Source organism: Mus caroli, chromosome 6 (genome assembly GCF_900094665.2).
Source record: "Mus caroli chromosome 6, CAROLI_EIJ_v1.1, whole genome shotgun sequence".
Classification (NCBI taxonomy): Eukaryota; Metazoa; Chordata; class Mammalia; order Rodentia; family Muridae; genus Mus; species Mus caroli.
The window spans coordinates 124,341,514-124,354,915 of NC_034575.1; positions in this window are offsets into that span (position 1 = coordinate 124,341,514).

Sequence of the window (13,402 nt, forward strand, 5' to 3'; positions counted from 1 at the left end):
CACACTGTGAGGCCTTGTTACAAAGAGAAGGAAAGGAAAGGAAAGGAAAGGAAAGAAAGCCATGAGTATAACAACTCTTACATTCCACACAGACCAGGAAGGTGGACTTAGCATGGTGGGGGAGGGGGAACCCCAAACCCACAGAAACTGCCCAACAACAGTTACAAGGAGAAGGGCCTAGGCCGTGATGCTGGTTCTTATCCTGGATCTTCGACTTGAAGCTGCTCTGATGTGGATTTGAAGAGGGAAGAAAGTCTGGCTGGTACTGTGGTGGATACTGCTGCAGTCAGCGAAGCAAGACAGTCACCGAAACAGACAGGCAGGATTGAGGGTCGGTGTAGAGGAAGTAGGAGGTGGCATTATTGCCAGTAGGCCTCTTGAACAACAAGACATGCTGTGAGAACAGTTAGACAAAGGTTCAGAACTTGTTATAACATGTGGGCGATATTAGCATTGTGGGCATCGATATAATTGCACGGTGCAGCCATTCAGAAACTGAACGGGGAAGTCTGTGCTGCCAGCTGGCTGGTGAGAGCACAGGCCTGGGGCAGCCTGTGCTCGTTTCCCTGGCCACTGTGAACTGAGCAGGGCACCACAGGTGGTCCTGGCATGACCTGCTTTAAGGCCATAATTAATCACGGTCCATTTTAAGAGGGAGAATAGATGTGAAGTTTATTCTGGCATTTCTGAGCACATCTTGAACTTCAAGTTCACCTTTAGGAAATGGTAAAGTCAATATAACTCAAGGATTACTGAAGATCAGTAACCTATATTCAGCTAATTATGCCTCAAACTAGACTCAGCTCCCAATGTGGCAACCCTTTGAAAGGGAGCTTGTCGTTTCCTCCTTGAACAATAGGTTGTTTTACAAGTCGAGGTGCCCCTCCATTCTCAGACACTTAATCCTTGCGTCACTTCATCTTTGTTGGCCAAGAATTTTCCAGGTACGATGTGCAACTGTGGAGGAGTGATTGAAAAGAGGTAACTGGGGGGAGAAACAGGTGTTCCTAAGAAGGTCAAGTCAATACATCCACCTGGCTACTCTGCAGAGCCACGTACGTGCCAGCTTCCATACACAAAAGCTCGTCTATAATCCTTCTATTTGCCAAGGGTCCACTAATCTTAAATGTCACTCCACCCAGGCAGACAAATAAGTGTGGAATGGACTCTTATTGAAGATGACCAACAATCCATCAGTGGAGACATTTTTTTCTATTATTTATTTATTCACTTTACATCCCAGTTCCCCCCTCACACACAGCTCCTCTCTACCCCCTTCCCCTTCTCCTCTGAGAAGGGGGACCCCCCCCACACACACCCCACTGCCAGTGGAGACATTTTAACTTTTGGCTTTTATGCTAGAGAAAATACCAAGTGCTTGGAGTGATGGATACACAAGCTGGAGAAATGATGTGGGTGAGTGGGTGAGTCATAAAAACATAACGTGCAGTTTATCTCCAAAACCACCTCTGCAAGAAGCTACACACTGGAAGAAACACAGACTGAGCCTCAGCCACCCACAGAGTGTGGACTTATTTGTCGGCTCAAAACTATTTAGAGATATGAATTCCAGGAATTGAGGTTGGGTGGAAATAAGGAAAATAATGTAACGAAGCTGATAGGTCACAAACAAGTTGAACTCAGAGCCTCTGTGTTAAATTCGAAGGAGAAGGTGTTGACTTTCCTCTTGGTCTCTGTGATAGAAGATGAAAGGGGTTCCCCTGAATTAGACTCTTCCTATGTCTACGATCAACTCCCAGATTATAAAACTAACTTTTAATTCTTTGAAGAACAAGAGAGGTACTGAGAAGTGTCCTATTTTCTGTATATCTTTTCTCTTTCTTGCAACATGAAAAAAAAAACCCTAAAATAAATTGGAATATCTTTAGCTGGGTAGGTCTGGCCTACTCTCCTCTGGGCAATGTCAAATTAGCTAAGCAACTCCTTTGGCCCGGGTGCTGAGTTCAGTGTGATCTATCTGAAAGGTTACATTTAACTGTGACTTGTGCTGTACACGGCAATCTTTCCACCACTCTGTTCTATCCCAGTGCCACAGCGATGATGTGTTTAAGGGAGGCAAGCTTTACTGTTCAGCCCGAGATGGATTTCCAAGGTGTTTTCTTACATCCGGTTTGCCTCAGGCCCATTCTAATTTCCACCTGATTCTGACATTCTTTCTGTGAAAGTAAAGATAAAGCATGCTTAGTCATACCGTCATGACAGTTGTGGTACAAGATATAACATCACTTACAGTCAGTCTCGATGGCTCTACTTTGTTTTCTCTTTTTATCAGTAGCAACTTGACTCCACTGAAGTCATTTGAGGTATGAGTAACAGCCACATCCGCACTGTTGGTGTGATTATATTTGTTTGCTTGGTTGGTGACTTATTTGAAAGAAGAGAAGGGATAACCTCAAGATCTTCAGTGGAGAGCTGGAGTCTCAGCGGGGTTGGTACTCCATCCCAGTCCGGGCTCAGTGGCCTGAGGAGGAAGCGTGATGACTGATGATGTAATTTCCGGTCCCGTTCCGACAGCTCAGATCCAAAGCTAGCAATTCAAGTGCAAGGCTGACAAAACCTGAGGCTTAGCTCCAAAGCCAGGCAGAACTTGGCCCTTTTGCTCTCTGTGGTCTCCAGCTGACTGGAATTGGCCCATTTAGAATGGGGCAGAACTCACATTTCCTACGGGGAAGCGCCATCTTCTCTCCCTGTGTCCCACCGGCAAGCCCTTTATCCACTCAGTCCTCTCCCTGCCTTTTCTTTAAAAGATGTTTTTCTTAACTTAGAAAAATTACAAGTTAGACATCTTTTGTCGATTTCCCAGTTTTCATGTCATATTATTGTATTGTGTAATCATTTTGGAGATAATTTCACAGCTCTCTCTCCAAAAGAGAAATACCCTTACATGTTCAAAGAAATACCTGGCTAATTCTGGCGAAGTGAGACATAGCAGTGTTGGACCTGGGATCTCATGGATTCCATTCTCACAGAAAGAACCTTATTCTGTCATTTGTAAATTAATGAACATAATTGTAATAGCCAAGGTGTCAGCTATTTGATAGTTAAATGCATTTTAACATAAAATAAGTAAATATTGAACAGACTTGGAAGTAAAAATTTCTAGCAGTAGGGTTTTAGGTACAGTAAATTGTGGGGTTATTTCATGTCGGGAGAACAACACTGAATTACGCTAACTTTCTTTTAAAGAGAGAGCTACAGAGTGATATAATTTCTGTTAAAACTTAAAAAAGAAAATTTAGTACACCTGATCAGTAAATGAAAACCTTGTGGTTCTGGTTCTCATTCATTCTCTCTCTCTCTCTCTCTCTCTCTCTCTCTCTCTCTCTCTCTCTCTCTCTCTCTCCCCATGTAGCCCTGGCTGTTCAGGATTCACTCTACAGACCAGGCTGGCCTCAGACTCATAGAAATCTGTCTGCTCTGACTCCTGATTGCTGAGATTGAAGGTGTGCACCACCATGGCTGGGCTCATACTCTTCAAAATTTTTTTTTTGTTTTTGTTTTTTGTTTTTGTTTTTGTTTCTATTAGAGTAGCAGCCTCTAATAGCTTCCAATATAATGTGAAACAAAGTTCACAGAACATACCACTTCTTTAATCAGCCAGAGTGTTCCAACGCACTATAGAATGGGGACAACAGGGCTCAGACATGTTGGATGGAGTCTGGCCAGTGTCAACCTGCCACACATATGCTATTGTGGAACCCGGAGAAAGCATGGGAGCACTGTTCTTGGCCTGGCTGTCAGAGCCATATCTTCATTGTCCCAAGTCTTCTGCTCACTCACGTGCTTACTTTCTCGTTCCAGTCTCTTCACCGTACAAAGCTCGGCTTATTCCTCCGATTGACACCTTGGGAAAGCAGTTGTTTGCTCAGGGAGGAGACACTTGTTCTGAGGCCTCTTGACGATCCCTCAGAGTCAAGAGTGGTTTCATTAGACAGCTCAAAAGAGGCTTCCAAAGCACAGTGACTACTCAACACGCAGGCAAGAATGGGGACTTTGGCTGGGAAGAAGGGCTCTTTGTTCTAATAACATAGCCAAGTTGTAAATGTGACTATCACATGCCCAGGGAGCTCCCTTTGGGAGGTTCCTGAAGCCAAGGCTGCTGCTGATCTTCTTGTGAAGAAAAGAGTCTTTTTTTTCCAGGGACTTTAATGCCTGTTCAGGGAAGCAGGGACATGTGTGTGTGTGTGTGTGTGTGTGTGTGTGTGTGTGTGTGTGTTAGTTTCTGGGCCTTTGGGCCAATTTATTTTATTTACTAATAAGTGCACATTTACTTTTCTCTTCTTGATGTTTTAAATGCCCCCCCAGCACTGAATTTTTTTAAAAATTTATTAGATATTTTCTTTATTTACATTTCAAATGCTATCCCGAAAGTTCCCTATACCCTCCCCCCGCCCTGCTCCCCTACCCACCCACTCCCACTTCTTGGCCCTGGCATTTCCCTGTACTGGGGCATATAAAGTTTGCAAGACCTAGGGGCCTCTCCTCCCAATGATGTCCGACTAGGGCATTTTCTGCTACATATGCAGCTAGAGTCATGAGCTCTGAGGGTACTGGTTAGTTCATATTGTTGTTCCACCTATGGGGTTGCAGACCCCTTCAGCTCCTTGGGTAATTTCTCTAGCTCCTCCATTGGGGCCCTGTGTTCCATTCTATAGATGACTGTGAGCATTCACTTCTGTATTTTCCAGGCACTGGCATAGCCTCATATGACACAGCTATATCAGGGTCCCTTCAGCAAAATCTTGCTGGCATATGCAATAGTGTCTGGGTTTGGTGGCTGATTATGGAATGGATTCCCGGGTGGGGTAGTCTCTGGATGGTCCATCCTTTTGTCTTAGCTCCAAACTTTGTCTCTGTAACTCCTTCCATGGGTATTTTGTTCTCTATTCTAAGGAGGAATGAAGTATCCACATGTTTGTCTTCCTTCTTCTTGATTTTCTTGTGTTTTGCAAACTGTATCTTGGGTATTCGAAGTTTCTGGGCTAATATCCACTTATCAGTGAGTGCATATCTAGTGACTTCTTTTGTGATTGGGTTGCCTCACTAAGAATGATATCCTCCAGATACATCCATTTGCCCAAGAATTTCATAAATTCATTGTTTTTAATAGCTGAGTAGTACTCCATTGTGTAATTGTACCACATTTTCTGTATTTATTCCTCTGTTGAGGGACATCTGGGTTCTTTCCAGCTTCTGGTTATTATAAATAAGGTCGCTATGAACATAGTGGAGCATGTGTCCTTATTACCAGTTGGAACATCTTCTGGGTATATGCCCAGGAGAGGTATTGCTGGATCCTCCGGTAGTACTATGTCCAATTTTCTGAAGCCAGACTGACTTCCAGAATGGTTGTACAAGCTTGCAATCCTACCAGCAATGGAGGAGTGTTCCTCTTTCTCCACATTCTTGCCAGCATCTGCTGTCACCTGAATTTTTGATCTTAGTCATTTTGACTGGTGTGAGGTGGAATCTCAAGATTGTTTTGATTTGCATTTCCCTGATGATTAAGGATGTTGAACATTTTTTCAGGTGCTTCTCAGCCATTCGTTATTCCTCAGTTGATAATTCTTTATTTAGCTCCGTACCCCATTTTTTAATGAGGTTATTTGAATTTCTGGAGTCCAGCTTCTTGAGCTCTTTGTATATATTGGATATTAGTCCCCTATCATATTTAGGATTGGTAAAAATCCTTTTTCAATCTGTTGGTGGCCTTTTTGTCTTATTGACAGTGTCTTTTGCCATACAGAAGCTTTGCAATTTATGAGGTCCCATTTGTCAATTCTTGATCTTACAGCACAAGCCATTGCTGTTCTGTTTAGGAATTTCCCCTCTGTGCTCATATCTTCGAGGCTTTTCCCCACTATCTCCTCTATAAATTTCAGTGTCTCTGGTTTTATGCCCCAGCACTGATTTTAATGTCCACATTTTCTGTAACTGAAACATTGCTTAAGACCAGGCATAGGTATATGCACCTACAATCCCGCCAAGGGCTGGGGATGAAGCCAAGTGGTGGATGCTTACCTTGCATGTGAGAAGCCTCAAGTTCCATCCCCAGTGGAAGGCAAAGCCAGAAGCCACAGGCATTTGAGACCAGCCTCTGTTTCATAGTTAGACACTGTTTTAACAAGCCAGAATGGAGGTATAACTCAGTGGAAGGTTTGTCTTGCACACCCAAGGCCCATTAGAGTCCCAGCGTACCACCTACACACACACACACACACACACACACACACACACACACACACACACACACACACACAAATGCCTGCACACAAATTCAGTGTTTCTTAATGTAGCATTTAGTATTGCTATTTATTATTTACTACCCAAGTTTCTCAATGCAAGAAGATAGTTTCCTTTTCAGGTCTTTTATGCTCTAATTTATTTATTTCATTTATTTGTGCTATAACAGATGATTTGTAAACATTTCTAGCTGGCCACGGTGGCTCACTCCAAGACAGCAGTATATGCAAGGCTGAGTGAGGGTCACTATTAGTTCCAGCGTAGCCTGAGCTACACAGCAAGACTCTGTCACAAGAAATCCAGAGGCTGAGGTTGCAGGTCAGAGTCACAGTGCTTGCCTAGCATGTAAAAGGCCTGAGTCCCTCCTCAAGCACCACAGAGCATCAATCAGGCAGCCTCTGAGATTGTAACTGTCTCCTGTTCACGGAATTGTCCACATTTCAAAGCCAACAACAGTGAAATCAGTTATTTGACTTAATTCCACAGATCAGTATTGAAGACTAAAAGTCAGAGCCATTTGCCCCTGTATTATTTAGTTTATACTAGTTGAATGGGCTGTAGACTCTCTATTAAAATTGTAGTTCCCAGTCCTGCAGTTTGGACTGTGTGAGAAGCTGGCTGCCTCAGGCCTCAGGCCTCTTCAAAGCTTTGAAGTCAGTGTTTGCCAAGAGCCTCAGGGCATGTGTGTGCCCAGAAGAAAGGACTGGATAGGCAACTAAGGCCATTTAAATTCTATTCACTGTGCTCATCACTGAGTAACCAAACTACTAAAGCTTCTAGCCTTTGATTCTGTGTTAGACAAGGTGATTTCTAATTTGAGTCCTAAAAAAAAAAAAAAATCATTGCCACAGTAAATTAGCTTCTACAGCATAAATTTCAAGTCACCTTAGGTGTTCTGTTCTTTGAGAGATGGGTTAGGAGTCCTGATTGTCCACTTCCAAGTCCCAGCACCTACATGGTGGCATACAATTGTCTGTTGGTACAGTCCCAGGGGATTCAATGGCCTTTTCTGGCCTCTCAGGGTACCAGGCACCCACATGCAGGTGAAACACCCATACATGTTAAAATTAAATAAGAATTTCAAAAAAATTCAAGCAGCAATTTAAGAATTTGACTATTTGGAAGAAGGAACACAAGTGTGGAAAAGTTCAAAATGATTTCCGTATGAAATGATTTACTAACTACTTAACCCAGGTGCAGTTTTCTACTTCAGTTGGCTTTTGTTTTCCTTTTAGATTTTTAAAAAAGATTTATTTATTTTATGTATGTGAGTGTACTGTCTCTCTTCAGACACACCAGAAGAAGCTTTTCTTTATGTTACTACACATCACCGCATGCTTCTCTGTCAGAGACCATACCGTGAGAAAGGGAGCTTTTCACAATCTCCCACCCTGACAGGCCAAATGGCCTCGTGCTAGGAACCGGTTGTCACTCCCTCCTCCCTGTTCCCTTCCTGGCACCTGAGGCTGCAAAATATATATAGTCCCCTCTTCCCTATCTCTTCCTGAACTCCCATGACTTCCAAGGACATGAGTTACTCCTGAGCCCGGCCTGACACCCCAAGGCTGTCAAGGAGGATCTATGTTCCGGAGATAAGATACAGAGTGCCCGCCGCCTGGAGCCTGACTTTGGAGATGCCCACTTTTTTGTTCTTTGTTAAATTCCCCCTCAATCCCTCCCTATTCCCCGTGATGTATGCTTTAAAACCAGGCTCCTCAGCCTAATAAACGGAGACCTTGATAGGACCCTCTACTTGGTCTCCAGCTCCTTTTTCTCTTCCTCTCATTTCCTTCCAGGTTTGCGGTCCCCCTCCCACCCATGAATAACTGAGTCCTGCGGGACAGGATAGACACACACACAGATACACACACACAAACACACAGATACACAGACATACACACATACACACATAGACACAGACACACAGATATATACACAGACACAAACACACATACACACATACAGAGACACATGCAGACACACACAGACATACACACAATACACACATAGACACAGACACACAGATACACACGCACAAACACACAGACACACATACAGAGACATATGCAGACACACACAGAGTGGAGGAGGAAGTGGACTTACTGTCTACAGCTGAAGGAGGAGTGGGTTTAACTAACCTTTGTAGGAGGTCTCTGTAGGGGAGCAGACTCAGACTGTAAAAGTTCTGGAAAAGAGAACAGTCAGCCACAGTTTCTGTATACACTGTCAACACTGGCATATGGGCCAGGGGAAGTCCTTGCCGTTCCCACGTGTCTGAGGCATTGTGGTCCTTGTCATGGCTGTGTCCATGTCAACCATACACATTCCCGGAGGGTTTCATCAGCTCTCCATGCAGTACATTTGGATCTGCAAGTAAGAAGAACACTTGGCCCATAGTATGGCAGGGACTCTGAGCTTGGACCCATCTTGTATAGCTGAGACATTTCAAACTCCTATCAGTATCTTATCATCAATGTATATATTACAAGGAGCATAATTTGTTCTAGAAAACACTAGATTTCTACACTGGAATTCATTCATTTAGTACCTACTCACTGTGTCGTGTTTTAACAATTCATCGCCAGGTCTTTGTGCTAGGCAAGGACACAGAACTTCAACCACAGTAAGACTGGGATTATTGTATGTTAGTTGAAGTAATAAGTAAATGTAAGTTTTATGGCTTGAGAGTGTTTCTCAAAGGATGAAGGCCCCTCGGTCGGGGACATTTTTCATTCATGCCCTGATGTTCATGCTTTCCTCCTTGTGAACTTAAAAAAGATTATGTGTATGGGTGTTTTGTTGGTCTGTCTGTGTGTCTCAGAGACTAGAAGAGGATGGAAGTACAGACCCTTGTGAGCTGTCGGGTGGATCCTCTGGAAGAGCAGCCAGTGATGTGTTCTTAACCACCGAGGCAGCCCTCCAGCTCAGCGTACAGTGCCATTAGATGACAGTAATTGGGCAACAGGTTTTGGGTGAATTATGTTATTATGACTAATGCAATGCCGTTTGGTTTGGGCCACTAGATGACTCATTAGTGAGAGCAAGGAGGAAAGGAAAAGACAAAAGGAAGAGGGGAAGAAACAAAGAAAGAATGGGAGGTGGGGAAAGGAGACACTGATGCGAGTGGGGGCTCACCCCAGACATCTTAGCACTCGAAAGGTTTGGGTAGGAGGATTGCCATGAGTTTGAAGTCAGCCTGGAATCCCTGGTGAGTTCTAGGCCAGCCTGTCTCTAAAAACAGAGGCTAACAAGACAAAGTAAGGAAAACATACCTAGCTGGATCTCCAATCCACAATGATTCATTAGATTCTAATCTAAGGCTTTAGGATTAGTCTGGACTTCTGACTTGACATGTTTACAAGTACATTCATTGTCCATTACAGTGAAACTTGGCACTCATTATCAACAATGCCTTTATTTATTTACTCAACCAATTTAATTATTTGCGGTCTATTATATCTTCAAACTTCCTCAACACATCTCTCCATCTGCAAATCCCCCTCCTCCCTTGACTGTGCTTCTTCCTGCCTGGCTGTCCTTCCCTGCCTCAGCCCCTTACCTGCTCCCAGCACAACTCGCTGGGTCCCCTCTGTACAGATGGACTCTGATGCCTCTCATACTGGAAGGGAAAGAAAGAAAGACAGGGAAACAGGAAGAGATAAAAAGGAAACATGAGAAGGGAAGAAAACAAAGGTCCATAGACCTTAGAACTATGAGTGATTGGATTTTTATCCTTCATGCAAGCATGAATTCATCTGCCTGGTCTATGAGTTCTAGCACAGAAGACATGGACTCCAGGGGATAGAGACAAAGGACGGAGGGATTGCACTTTGCTTTGGTTCTACTCGTCCACCCAATTTCTGAACGATTTACTGCTATGCTGTGTAGAAGCATTTGAAAGTATTTTGACCAACAAGCAACTGAAAGAGTCAGATGCAGATGCTTATACCCAACCAATGGAAAGAAGATGGGACCCCTGTGGTTGAATTAGGGAAAGAAGCTGAGGAGGAGGGTGACCCCATAGGAAGACCAGCAGTCTCAACTAACTTGAACCCCTGAGATCTCTCAGACACTGAGGCACCAACCAGGCAGCATACACTAGCTGATATGAGCAAATCTCCCCCACCCCCCATGCATACACAGCAGAGGTCTGCCTAGTCTGGCCTCAGTGAGAGAAGATACACTTAACCCTTGAGAGACTTGAGGCCCCAGGGAGTGGAGAGGTCTGGTGGGATGGTAGTTGTGGGGGTAGGGACATCCTCTTAAGAGATAGGGGGAGGAGGTATGATGGGATGAGGAACAGTCAGAGGGTGGACCGGGAGGGGGATAATGACCGGACTGTAAAAAAGATTAAAGAATAAATAAAAAATAAGAAAAAGTAAAAGAAGACACTGAGTCATTATTGAATTAGCAGTGCTAATTTAATATGGGTGAAGAACTCTGGTAGGAGCGACCGGCAAGGGGGACAACATTTGGAATGTAAATAAATCAAATAATTTAATAAAAATTATGTAAGAAAAAAAGAAAGCATTTTGAGTTTTCCAGGGATATAATGTTGTACCCGTGTCTTAAACAGCAACCGTTTCTGATCTGTCATTTCCGTTTCTCTGTGAGGAATTATATTTCCAGATTATAACCTCACAAGAGGCAACTCTGACTCAGATAACTGCGTGCATCTTCCTTTCCCACGGATCCGTTAGTCATCCATACCGACTGAGTGCCTCCTGTGCCAGCAATGGGGGAGGTCATCTGCAAGATTCAAATAAGGCCAGGGGCCAGTGACACACAGTCTTTAATCTCAGCCCTCAGGAGGCGGACCTCTGAGTTCAAAGCCAGCCTGGTCTACAGAGTTAATTCCAGGACAGCCAGGGCTACACAGAGAAACCATGACTTGAAAAATGAAAACAAAACCAAAACCAAAGAAACAAACAAACAAACAAAAATTCAACTAAGACAGAAGCTGGAGTGCTATAACTGTCTCAAAGGGGGAGGGGGCATTAATGATTACAAATTAAGATTTTTTTTTTGTTTTCTATTTATTCACCAGAAAAGACGATATAATGTTACAGTATGAAATTTGTAAAGAAATATTTGTTGTTCATTTTGGGGCAAAACTGAGTGTCGTTAGGAAAGCTGAAATCTCTTGAAAAATCAGTGTCCTTGTCTGTCACATGAGGAAAGCTGCAGCATCCACGACACAGGTTTTAAATAAAGATCAGATGAATCATTAATGACAGAATATTTAGAACAAACTCAATAACTATCGAGGCCACTCAATCAGTAGAGAATCTGGGCCTAAGCCAACCTTGGTGATGGTCTCTGTGCTGTTGTGGAATGTGGCCACTGTACAGAGTTCCGTCTCTATGGTTCCGTGCCTGTTTATACAGCCTCATCTATGCCTAGCTTAACTGATACCCCAAGCCAAAGAAAAGCTCAGTTTACATAGGACAGCAAGCGCTCACTTGCAGCCCAGCTGCCAGGCCATTTGCTTTGTTCCAGGAAGGAGGAGGACCATAAATATTTTGCTGTGCCTTGAACTCTGCCTAATTGATCTGTCACTGCGCAAATAATTACAACAATGTTTGGTTAATTCAGTTTAGCCCAGGCACAGAGACTTTGAGTCTGTGCTTCCGCCTTCTTTCAGGACCCAAAGCTCGGGAGGGGAAAGGTGGGGCAATGAAAACAAAACAAAACAAAAACAAAACAAAAAAAACACCTAACTATAACAACCCCAAACAAAAATCTAAGTGTTACTCAGATCTTTCAAAGGCCGGGCATTTTCTTTTAGTATAAATAAGGAAGTTCTTATTTGAGATTAGAAAATATTTGAGAGTCCACAGAACACTAATGTCTCTGTTAAGCCTTTTATGATCTGAACTGTGTCCAGTTTCTCTTTGTTCACTGACCTGTGATACCTTTAAGTATTAGAAAGAGGAACAGGGGGGCTCTGTGGATGCCATTGTCCCATATCAAAGGGAAACAGTAAAAACAAAATAAAACATGGAGCTTTTAATTTTTAGGTAAAATGATTATCACAAAAGATAGCCCTGTAGCCCTGACCAAAAAAAATGTATATTGAAACATGCAATTTTAGTTTTGAAGAAATTATGCAGCCACACAAACTCATACCTCATAGAACAAGACCTTTGGGTATTCAGATATGTGTGATTCTGTTTACTGCCCCAAAGTCCCCCCACTCCACCAGTCAGATCAGGAACAAGTTTTCTGTACATCCGATAAATTCATCTAACCATTTTCTATTTGAAACTAATTTTTCTTGAACTATTTCTTATGGTGTAAACATTTGACATGAAACCTGCCATCTTAGCAAGTTTTAAGAGCAGAATTTAATACCGTTTAAAAAGCACAGTGTCACATAGCAGATTTCCAGAAATTACTATCCTGTATGGTGGAAACTCTATACTCCCCCTTAGTTCCGTTTTACTTTCTTTTCTATGAGATTCACGAGTTTGCATGCTTCTTATAAGGGGGCTCAGCTGACACTTGGCCTTAGGATTAAGTAGAATCTTGGGCTGGATAGACGGCTCAGTGGTTAAGAGCATTGATTGCTTTTCCAGAGGACCAGAGTTCAATTCCCTGCACCCACGCGACAGCTCACAACTGTCTGTAGCGCCAGCTCCAACATAAAAATAAGAATAAGCAATCCAAGCATGGTGATGTACTCCTTTAGTCTTAGTACTTGAAAGGCAGAGGCAGGAGGATCTCTGTGAGTTGAAACTAGGCTGGTCTACATAGTGAGTTCCAGGACAGCCAGTTACATAGAGAGAACGTGTCTCAAGAAAACCACCACCACCAACAACAATAATAAACAACAAATCTTTATTTTCATTAAGTTAAGTTGGAATCCCATATACACTCCTCTGACTTACAGTATGCTGGGCTATTTGATTTAGTACTTAAAGTGATACCACCAGTGTCAGTTCTGAATTGAGCAGGGCACACAGGGCAGAAGGTGCGTCCTTGTGAGGCCTGTGGAGTTTATGGAAATTCTGCTGGAAAACAAGCAGAAGGTGGCCTCCTGGAGGCCATGAAGAGCTGGTGTTCTGCCTTACACAGACTCTGTTCACACGGCTTTAGAGTAATACCCAACTTTCCTTTCTCTCTCTCTCTCTCTCTC